A 12,623-nucleotide genomic window follows, 5' to 3' on the forward strand; every position below is an offset into this window, starting at 1 on the left:
TCTCCCTATAAATGTCATCCCCTTTAAGATACATCAATTGCTCCTCTAAGTATTGGAGTCGTTTCTCAGTTGCAGTCATACCCATGGGAGGGTTTTCGTCCCCGAAGTCATTCACGAAGTCATCAGCGATTTCACTTTCTCGAGGAGGCATCCTTGTTTCCACGCCATATATCCGGCCCTCAATGGTGTCAAGGCGATCATGCACTTGGTCTTGAGTAACTTGGAGACGAGCTAGCGCGGTTAGGATTTGATCATTACTATCCTGGAGTTGATTGAAGTTTACGTCGCTTGTTCCAGGCATCTTGGAAACTGAATAAGAGATCGATGATGAATCAAGACACGATCTAACACTCTAGCACACTTACTTGAAGAGAAATGTTTTGACTCGTGAAGTGGGAGTGTGCCACTTGTGTCAGTGAGTTTTGAGGAAATGACAAAGTTTGAAAAAAGTTGGTCCTAGTCAACTTTAGTGTAGTTGTAGGAGTGGACTCGAAGTGAAGTTTTGAAATGGGTTTTGAGGCCCGAATTTTGACTCGACAATTGGAGAGAGTTTCGGCTTGTTTTGCGCTAACATTAGGCCCAAGTTCGAAATTTTACAGTTAAAGAAGGATTTTGAACTTTACAAAAGTCGTTATGGTTTTGTTTAGAAAAGGGTGATCACGTATGGTACAAACAATATACAAGCATTACAACGGGATGCTGAGCGCATTTAAACGGGTTTTGGTTTAAAGGGTGGGTTGTCATACCGAACAATCAAACCCGAAGTCTCTGGAGAGGCTCCTGCCAAACAAGAGTAAGGCCGATTCCTAGTCCATTTCCTCAAGTAATGAAAGTCCTTGATACAAACAAGAGTAAGTACCATGGTATGGATGACGTCAATCGCTATCCATCCTTAGACACAAATAAGAATTAGGACCGTTTAGACGGGACGATTGGTCGAATGGGTTGGGTTGGGCCTAGTAAGGCCGAATGAAACGATCTAGGAAGAACGAGTTTGAAAACCGACAATTGTCTTGTACAAACTATTCCCTAACCTTGTTCAAGTTTCACCCTTTTGGCTACACGTAAGTGTATTATCCCTATCGGAGTCGCCAAACTGTGGACACAGGCCCACGGGGGCGCTTGGGAAACAAGCGTTTGCATTTGTTGAGTCGCCACCAATTTATTGTGGAAAATTGGAAACCGTTCGAATACCTCGTGCCATGTCAAGACACAAAGTAGTGACATGAACACCAAGAACTCGTTACCCTTAGCATTCTATGTCTAGAATGACTCTCGTGGATGCCAATGAACACGGATGTTCACAGAGATCTGGAGTAAGGGGTGAGGGTACGTATTAGGAAGCTCTTTTGATCGAGCACCTAATCTCGCCCGCCTCGATAGCGGCCTCTACTAATGATTAGGGAAAATCGTCTATACTCGATATATTGTCGATTATATGCATGCAATGCAACATCCAACGTTTTAATCCTAACATGTGACAATTAATACTAAGTCGGTAAAAAATTAATTTAGCATACAATTAGGTCGAATCGGGATTTAAGTTCAATTACATGTGAAAGCATACAAGCAATAAAAAATACCATGATAAATACAATGATGGAAAATTACAGTAATTACAATGGATTTACTGATTTATGTCAAAAATACATCTAAAACGGATAATTTGGAAAAGAAAGAATAAATAAATGAACAAACAAATTATTAGGTGATAACACGAATAATAGTTAATTAAATACGTAAACTAATAAACTGGGTCAAGGGTAAACGGGAGTTCAGCGATAGAAGTCAACCAGGAACAGGCGCAGCAGAGCTGCGCCCTCTGGAAGAGGCGCAGCAGTCACTGCGTCTGTTCCTTGGCTCGGTTCTGGCTGTAAAGCCGAAATTGCAAGTCGTTAATATTCGTTGGTGGTTTTAATGCTTGATTATATTATTTGACTCGGGCGAAAGTGATTATCAGATTAGTTACATATGATTGACGGTCATGAAAGCAGTAAACATGGATGAAACTAATTAGGACGAATTATTACAAGATTAAAGAGGATTAATTAACAAATTAGTAACTAAACAAATTAACTAGGTTAAATACGATGAATTAATGACGGACTAATGATAAATATGATAATAAACAGGTGAGAATATATCAGAGATCGAATTCCAGAAACCCAATATGAATGAATCGAATTTCTACAACCCGGTTTGACTTTAGTGACGAAAATCCGCAAATATTAATTACTTGGGATTTAAGTCGGGAATTAATGAGATGAATCATATATGTTAATAATGATGAACAATTTATATGTCAAATTATTATGTTCAGATTGTTATATTAAAACAAGGAACAAATGAAAACAAAAGAAAAACAAACGAATCAACGAAAGACGAAGGAAGAAGAAAAGGAAGCGAGAAGCTGCGGCGGCCCTCACGAAGAGGCGCAGCGGTGCTGCGTCCCTTCAAGAGGCGCAGCGATTCTTTGCGTCCTTTCTCGACGGTTGTCCTCTGATAATCCGTAAAAAGGGTTTTAAACAAAGGGTTTTAGAAATCGGTTTTAATTGTATTTTCGACATAAATCTTACAATATGATTGCAATAAATGAATAACAATGAATAAAAGAGAGATTTACACCCTCAGACTTACATGCTTGACGAAACGAGATGAACTAAGTTAACGATTAGTGTTGCTCGACTCGAATGTAGACGAAAGTGCCCTCGTAAGAGGAATTAAAACAGATTGATTAAAGTTGATTATGGTGGAGTTGGTCAAATTGGTCGGTCATGCAAAACGAGGATGGTACTCAGAAGGATCCGAGCTTACGTGGTCGAAAGTTCAAGCACGTAGACGCCAAAAAGTAAGAACGTGGTCTAGAATGCAAAGAGAGAAGAGAAGGGCGGACACTCGCGTGAGAAATATGTGAGACCGATGGTCTCTATTTATACTAATCACGTGGAGGAAGTAGGGTTTTTCAGAGAAACTTTGGAAGTGAATCTCGAAAAGATATGAAAAGATACGAAAAATACGCAGAAAAGGACTTGGGAAGAGGCGCAGCAGGCACTGCGTCTCTTGGAAGAGGCGCAGCACTTGCTGCGTCTATTCCCAAGTGGTTTCCTCCTGCGGAAGAAAGATTTCCGTGTTTAGTTTATGGAATAACGGAATAATTTGGTTTTCCTTAATATTTTGTGTGAATATTACGGGAAATTGTTTACCAAAGATTAAAAGATTTATAAAATATGGAATAGAAATATCCGGAACATTCCAGAATATTCCGACTCGGCATTTTAATGGTTGTCAGAAAGTGAAGACGGTTTTAAGCCCGGACTCCAAATGTACTCTAATTACTGTCAACACGACCGTATCGGCACGTAGATGACATTTAAGAGGTAGACATAAATATTTAAGCGATCACTTGACGATAAACTTACGAACTGCCACAAATCGTTCCGCGTACCAAACATGCAGACCAATCATCACTGGGTGGTTTGCGGGAGGTGCAGAAATGAGGTGTCTACAACCTTAATGGAGAGAAGATTTGACAGGTACGAAAGATTAGCTGACTTGGGAGCTTATGGAATGCGTGAGTACTTGGCCAATCTACCTAGAAGTCTAGACCACATAGAATATTTAATCACTTTATTTATTTCCGCTGCGAGTTGTAATTATTTTATATTAAGTTTTAGTTGATTAATTGGTAACATATATGTAATCATTAAAGTTTTAATTTAAAGTACTTTGGTGAGTTGGTCTTTGTTATTCACTACCTCGAGAAACCGAGATGGTAATGCTCTCATTTACTTGGGATGTCTAGCTAAAGACTCCTGAATAAATGGGGGTGTTATAAAGGATGTGATATGATTTCTTTTAAGCATTGTTATAAGCATGTTGATATGAGGAAAGTATGTTGGCATGTATGTGGAAGGTGTGAATATGATTAAACATGTAAAGTATTAATTATTGTGTGGAATTGTGAAGAATGTGATTTTGGTTGATTTCGCAAGATTTTACCCTTAATTGTTTTGGCTGCCATTTACTGTCTGTTTAAAATCCATACACGAAATTTTTATGTGTGATAGCCTTGTGAGTTAACTTTCATATGCCACTAGTCTTATATTCAAATAATATAAGCTTTTGGAGAAATAAATATTTTAGTGGACAGTGGTCGAAATATTCCTGTACAGTGATGTTTCCGCGCCATATTTTTGTAAAATTTGCCATTTAAAAACTACTTATTGATTAGGCATGATTCCAACTCCACTGTTTAAAATATTCGTATATATTTCTAAATTGATAAGCCACGTTATAAGTAAATGTTTTGATAATTTATAGTAATTTTTACAAGTTGACCTAAGTTTCTGACAAGTTGCTGTAAAATTTCGGTTTCGACCAAGTAGTTTGTAAAATGCATTATAACTTGATCTTATGAGTTTTTGACTTGATTCTTTCTCTCATATATTGTTAACTCTCTGTGTTTTCTAAAAAGTATAAGTTCTCAAGAAGTAATTATTTTATTATTTATTTATGATTTTTAGAGGTTATAACATGTTTTCCTAGCTTTGAAAAAATGTGAGTTTTGTTTCTTATTTTTTGCACGTTGATAATTTGATGTAGTAAATTATGTGAAGTAGGATGACATGTCTAGTGATATGCGGAATGTGTTGTCCTAAGCCATATATATATATATATATATATATATATATATATATATATATATATATATATATATATATATATATATATATATATATATAGGTTAGACAAGAGTAGTTCACGCATCCACCAAGCAACAGGGGCGGCACCAACATCGCCACAATGAAACTCAGAATCGGAATTCGACTTTAATCGAGCCCAGATACAATAGCAATATCGCCTTTTCAATCTCCTTTCTTCTCACAACAGCTTTTTTGTTAGCAGGTCATCCTCTTTTTGGATTGTTAAGAATCGACCACGGGCAAAAGTTGGCTTTGCCTGAAAAGCATCTATTTGATCGTCGGCGAATGAGAGGACAGACGGAGAAAGGGGAAGAGAAAGATAGATGGATTGGTTAGACAAGAGAAGTTCCGACGAAACGCCAGCAAAGCAATCGACGGTGAGGCCGCCGGCGAAGATGGTGGTGGTTGGTGGGTGAGGATGATACAAAGTGTTAAGGTGGGGAATAATTTAATTATAGGGATAATGTGAAAAGGGGAGCGTGGGAATGGTTTGGTATCAGCGTGAGTTTTAGGTGAAGGATGCCTTTTAAGTTTAAGTTAGTTCGTAAGTTCGCACCGAACTTTAGGTTCGCACAGGATCCATATATAAATATATATATATATATATATATATATATATATTATAAAATACACTTGTCATTATCAAAACACAACATATAAGTATATGGTCCAACAATTTCATATGTATACTTGATACGGAAATCAATAGTTTACATATCCAAGCAACCAACTTTACCCAATTGTTCTCAACTCAATAGTTTACAAAATAACAATTTCATGACATAATTAAACACAAATATTAATATTGAACAAGTTGTTTTACTCACTAATTCATCCATTTAACTAATCCAATTCATCCATGTAAACACTCATGTAACCAAAAGACTAGAAATTTCTCAAACAACCATAAGATGGTTTCACATACAAACTTATTCAACAATAAGCATGTAAAACATGTATAGATTCAAACTTTAACACATACATAAGTATAATACAACATATAAACACACAAAATTGACATAATGTCGAGTAACCTATCAACGTTACCTTTTAGCTCTTCTATGAACATGATTCCGACTCAATACTACCCCGGAATGCTAAAGCTTCATCTTAGAACAAGTTTAAGGTAAAAATGGTGCGCAAATCCTCTCACAAAAAGATGGATTTTCTAAAAGGTACAAAAGACTATAACTTTCTTGCCTAGAAAGATGGAGGACGGAAAGAGGAAGAATTTGGCGCGAAAAACGTTGAAAACCGATATGAAACGAGGATTTTATAGTCGTCTTAAGATTGAAGGTGAAGGTGGTTGGTAATGGAGGAAAGTTGCATAAATTTTTGAGGAGGAAGAAGATAATGTTGGAAAATGTGTCCGCAACAAGTGCGATCACATGATTTAATATCATAATTAAATCTCATATAAAGAATACGTATAGGATGATTCATTATATAGCCAACTGATCAACATTAATCGGTAACGATTGGCTTGCTAGAGTTTGACGTTACTGTCGTGAGACGGTGGTGGTTAGTTGATCCCTTAAGGTCACACCTAAAGGATGATGCCCTAATCTGTATAGTTGATTAATTGTATGACGATACAAGTTGATCAATTCCTTAAAATTGAACAATTCAATTTGTGAGAGAGAATATTTATATCTTATTGTAATGGGATTAAATAAGATTTATTTTAGTAATAAAAATGCTTTATTACTAAAATTGCTTATTGTTTGAGAAACGATAGAGATAAGAATGAATGGTTAATTATAATTACAAGATGTTGTGAATTATAATTATATGACTCATTTTATTTATGTGATCAAGTATCACGAGTCAATTTGTTGTATGTAATTTAATTAATTTAGAAAATGATATTTATGTGATAAATATGCATTAAATTAATTAATAACATGTAACATACTACATGTGACATATTGTGTGACAAATGACAAATTGACAGAATAAAATGGTAGTCCATTTTATGGAAGTGGACTGAAATGGAGGGAGTTATAATGCATTATGGTTGATTTATTTTATGCGATAAAATAGAGCTAATCATACCTATAGCATGATAGCCTTACACACATATTTCTTGTGTAGACCAAAAAGCAAAAAGAAAAGATGCCATCCCTTGTTAATATGCTCCCTCCCCACCGGTTTTCTATGTACAAAAGAGGAGAATTTGTTCTCTCCTTTTAGTGGTATTCATTCTCTACATGCATATTCATTCATTCATGCATACCTCTCTCTTACCCTCCTTCATCTTTTTCAAAAATTAGATAAATCTTGATCCAAATTGTTCAATCAAATTACTAATATTATTAGTGTAATATATGAGTATTAGTAATCAATTTTAAGGTAAACTACTAAACAAATATCTAAGAAATATTATTTAGTAGAGATAAGGGATAATCTTGGGTGCAATCAAGAGGAGTGGCTTCTATACTTGAAGTCTTTGGAGGATCATCCTATTACTCATCATAGCTTAAGAACAAGTGAGGGTAGGAGACCTTACTTGTGCCCATAAACCGAAATTAACAATGTAAGGGACATTGTTTTCTTATAAATCTCTTATTTTGTTATGCATGCACTAGATCTAAAGAACAAATAATTAAAATATTAATTAGTTCATTATTAGAGGAGTCTAAAAAAAGGTATATAAACCTAACAAGTGGTATCAGAGCATAAGGATGTTGCATGCATAATCGGTTATTATTTTTCCGAGTTAAAAGGTTAACATATAAAACTAAAAATTTGTGATTTATAAGTATAAGCCACGAAATCACCATGAATGTTATATATTCTGGTCCTAAAATAGTTTTAGGTCATTTTTATGATTTATGGAAATTTATTGCTCATTTTAAGGACTTTTGATCATTTTATTACATTTTTATGACTAAAATGAGAATCAAAATGCTAAAAATAGTTAAAATAAGTTTCTGACCTTGAAAATTTTATATGAACTCACATGCATATTTTACAAGTTGTGTGTAAGATATCGTATTAATTGGATTAATATTGCATGATTTATGATTTTTATGAGATAAAAATGGATTAAAAGAGGTAAAATGGTTAAAAATAGTTAAATTTCGAATTAGGTCATGATATTTTAATATGTTGTCACATACATAATTTACTAAGTGTATGTAAATTTCGAGATTAAAATATCTCTTTTAGCGTGATTTATGAATTTTTACAGTAAAAATGGCATAAATAGTTACTATTTTAGCATAAATAGCTAAAACGATTTGCATGACATGAGAAAATTATTTTAGGTTGCATAAGTATCCCACTTATCAGATCTAAAGTTGAAAAATTAACGGGAGTAATTTTTGGATACTTTAGATGTTTTATGAGATAAAACCGATAAATTGCAACTATATTTTCTCAAAATTAATTCGAAAATTTTAACCATGATTTCTGACATTATGAGTGTCATGGAATTATTCTAGAATGTTCAAAAATTTAAAATTCAAATTTTTAAATTATTGTAATTTAATTTGGATTTATTTCATATAAATGATGATTTTAAGGTAAAAAATGAGCATAAAATTAAATCAAGTTGAATTATTGTCAAAAATTGAGTGATGACTAATTTTTGAGTCCTAAAAAGTGTTAGGATAATTAACTTGAGCTTAGATGTGATTTAAGTGTTAATTAGTGATTTTAAAATGTTATTATCACGCATTTCCATGAAACCGGGTTATGTATATACGACATAAGTTAAATAGGGCGATTTGGCACATCATTTGGCATGATAGGTACATATTATAATGCTGCATATTTCAATTGTTGAATGTCTTTTATTTATATAATTTTGAATTATGTAATTTTATCTTAGTATGGCCTTAGTTTTAATCGATATTACCCGTAATGAAAAGGAATATTGATTCGGTTGTAATTTAATGTGATCTCGTATCACTTTTATTTTATTTTATTAGTTTTTTCATTTTACAAATGTATAATAGGAATAGCTTTCTATATTTTATTATTATTTGTAATTATGGTGCATCTTCAAAGACGGTGCCATTCAGAAAGGTGATCCGACGAAGACGGAGTTCTAGGGAGGCGTGCCACTTGAATATTCAAGGGACCAAAGGAGTTGGTTTCCGAATATGTAATAGATTATTTGATTTTCTATTAAGGAAGGCCATACTAGGAAATTTTATTTATTGCTTTGCATTTCTTTTAATATGTTGCATGCATTGCCAAATCGCCATAACAACACATATATATCATATCGAGTCATCGACCGTGTCAATTATAATTATCGTAGTTCACTGCTTTAGTTCACTTAAAACGTGATAGATAATAAATTGACAAGACCTCTCACATATAATAATTGAGAATTAGCCTTGCCAAAAAGTAGAAACCCATGAAGTACCAATTTCATAAGGGAGTTGAGCCGGCTTTACCGTAATACAAACCTTGTTACATTGGCGAAGTGGGGTAGTGAAATGTTATTACATCGAAATTTGGATTGAGCTCAACGGAAGTATTCGTGACCGTAGTCGCATGTGTTCCGGGCTAAAGATGAAAATTAGAAGTAATTTTTATCGACCGAGAGTTCTAAAAGTAGAATTGATTAAGAGGTTAATCACTACTACAATTTAAGGCAAAGAGAACGCCCCTTCAAGAACGGTTGATAGCGGAACCGGTCTCTTTGTTATTTTTAGTTTGGCGTGTGGGTATACATCCGTATAATACCCTTTAAAATTAGGACTATAACGTAAATTTAAACATGTGATTATGGTCATAAAACATAAATACAATAGAAACGATAAGGAACAAGAAATAACCTCGGGTCCTTTGATGCACGGCGTAAAGAACAGAAATCAAACGAGATTCCCTCCTAATTGTTGCACCCAAGACTTGTCCGAGATATGCCCTTGTGCTAGAACGTGTTCTCCGATTGCCTTGCAATATTGGGAGAACTTGTTGTGAGGTTTTCGAGATGTGAGATCTGAGTTTCAGAGGGAAAGTGTCTCCAAAACCCTAGTTTTCTGTAAAATGAAATGTCTAGGTCAAAAGGAGAGGGAGTCTCTCCTTTTGTTAACCTCGGCCAGCCGTGGGTTTGCATGGGGAAGTGGGCTTCCACTTCCTCTTAATTTTACCTCGTGGTCCGCTCTCATAAATTGCTAAATGTATATGACGCGGTTTATTATAAATCGTTATCGGTTATCGGAAATTAAGGCATCGCTAATAATACGGGTTAGCTGAATTATTAATACGTGTCCGACAAAAAAAAAACAGTATTGTATAATTATATTCAATATACATTTAATTAAATATAAAACGCTTATATTTAATTTTACGAATTAATTGGTTAATTCGCCTTAGCCCATGATATTTAATCCGTATTAAATATAATATCTCAACATCACATATTTGACTAATTACTAGTCAAATAACTCGGACTAATGGTTAGTCGATTTGGCATCTACATGACTGTATTTTCATACCGTCACATCTCTCGAACGTATCCTATAGGTGTGACTTTTAGGGACCAGTTGATCACCGCCATCTGTATGACAATAACGTCAAACTTATCTAGCAAGCCAACCGTTATTGATAAACGTGGATCAACTGATAATAATACCAAAGTATGCCCTTTGATCCTTTTAGAGGTTTATAAGTCCTTGCACTAACTGTTAAGGACACCAACCCCAACAAGCTCCCACTTGTCCGTACAAGTGTATGTGCAATGACGTTATCCGCACTAACTAGAGGACACAAGCTCCAACAAACTCCCACTTGTCCGTACAAGTGTATGTGCGATAACCGATTCTCATATTCATTTAAAATTTCTCCCACTCAATGTAAAACAATTTGCAGATCCGGATCCACAAAGGTCGTATTTTACAATCGATCTGTATCAAGAGTGGTTTCCCCGACTAGAGAGTAACTTAACTGATAAAACGAATCCGTATCCGATCATGGCCATGCATTTCGATTCTGACTCCTCGAGTGGCCCCGAGAAATATCGAGTACCCGATAAAGGCTGAATATTTCCTTCAACTCGACTCCTTCCGATCTAAGCACAACATGAAATGACCCAAAAAAAATCTACTTGGCCCCCTTTACGGATGACCGTGAGAAAGAAACCAAAGTCACCCAAAATCTGCCGTAGTCTCAAGAGACAGTCGATAGTCAAAAGAATCGACTCTTAGGATCACCATGGAAGTCCTATCCACGACCGGGCAACGAATGTTATAAAACATTTAGGACTCCACGTCGATGTCACAAGTGTGTCCTACGAAATATCCGTATAAATCGCCTCTGTGATTGGTCAGTCAACCGGTTGACTTATGGCTCGTTGAACCCACCATCAACCAACGTCACAAAATAATTTCCAGAGTTATCAGCTCATTTGGGCAATTAAGGACTGAAAAAGATATGATGTTTGTTCAGTTCACTTTGTGGTGTTCAAAATTGTCGTACAATTCCACATGAAAAACAAAATATATATATATAATATCAAAACGATGATGTCGTATAGAGTACAAAAGAGAATGAATCTAATCCATAAAAGAGTACTACAACTCAGGAACACGTTTGATTCCCATGGAATTTACATGCCCTTCATGCTTATCTTGTCGTAATGCTTTAGTGAGAGGATCTGCTATGTTATCATCTGTAGCAATCTTTTCTATCACTACTTCCTTTTGCTCCACGTAATCCCGGATTAGATGAGCTTTCCGTTGTACATGTCTAGATTTGTTGCTAGACTTTGGCTCCTTAGCTTGGAAGATGGCACCACTATTGTCGCAATAGATGGTGATCGGGTCATTCGAACTAGGCACTACAGATAGTCCATGTAAGAATTGACGCATCCATATCGCTTCCTTTGTAGCTTCAGACGCGGCATAGTACTCGGACTCAGTCGTAGAATCTGCTGTAACAGTTTGTTTCGAACTCTTCCAGTGATCGCAGCGCCATTAAGAGTAAAAACGAATCCAGACCGAGATTTCGAGTCATCTCGATCCGTTTGGAAGCTAGCATCTCACAGAATCGGTTGCGCATAGCTTTTGATCGCCTCCATAAGTCAATGCCCAATCTTTAGTCCTCCGTAGGTACTTAAGAATGTTCTTGACAGCTAACCAGTGTGATTCACCTGGATGCTGTTGGAATCGACTTGTCATACTCAATGCATATGCCACGTCCGGACGTGTGCATATCATGGCATACATGATTGATCCTATTGCCGAAGCATATGGAATCCGTGTCATGCGCTCTTTCTCTTCCGGTGTCTCGGTGCCCGAGCCTTGCTCAAATGCACCCCCGGAGCCATAGGAAGGAACCCCTTCTTGGAGTTAGTCATGCTTAATCTCTCTAGGACTTTGTCTATGTAAGACTCGATCGAGAGATAACATCCGTCGTGATCTATCTCGATAGATACGGATGCCTAGAATTCTTTGTGCCTCTTCCAGATCTTTCATCTGGAAATGGTTTTTCAACCATACTTTCACCGAAGTTAAGAGAGGTATGTCATTCCCAATCAGGAGTATGTCGTCAACATACAATATTAGGAAGACAATCTTGCTCCCACTCGACTTGATATATAAACATGGTTCCTCGACCGATCGAGTAAATCCATTTTCTTTTATCACTTGGTCGAAGCGATGATTCCAACTCCTTGATGCTTGCTTAAGTCCATAAATGGAACGCTTAAGCTTGCACACTTTCTTAGGATGTACTGGATCGATGAAACCTTCGGGTTGTACCATGTACAACTCTTCCTCCAAAAAGCCGTTTAAGAAGGCGGTCTTTACGTCCATTTGCCAAATTTCATAGTCATGAAAAGCGGCAATCGCTAAGATAATCCGAATGGAACGCAAAGATAACTACGGGTGCAAAAATCTCATCGTAGTGCAAACCTGGCACTTGGGTGAAACCTTTAGCAACTAGTCGTGCTTTGTAGATATC

Source organism: Silene latifolia, chromosome 11, assembly GCF_048544455.1.
Source record: "Silene latifolia isolate original U9 population chromosome 11, ASM4854445v1, whole genome shotgun sequence".
NCBI lineage: Eukaryota > Viridiplantae > Streptophyta > Magnoliopsida > Caryophyllales > Caryophyllaceae > Silene > Silene latifolia.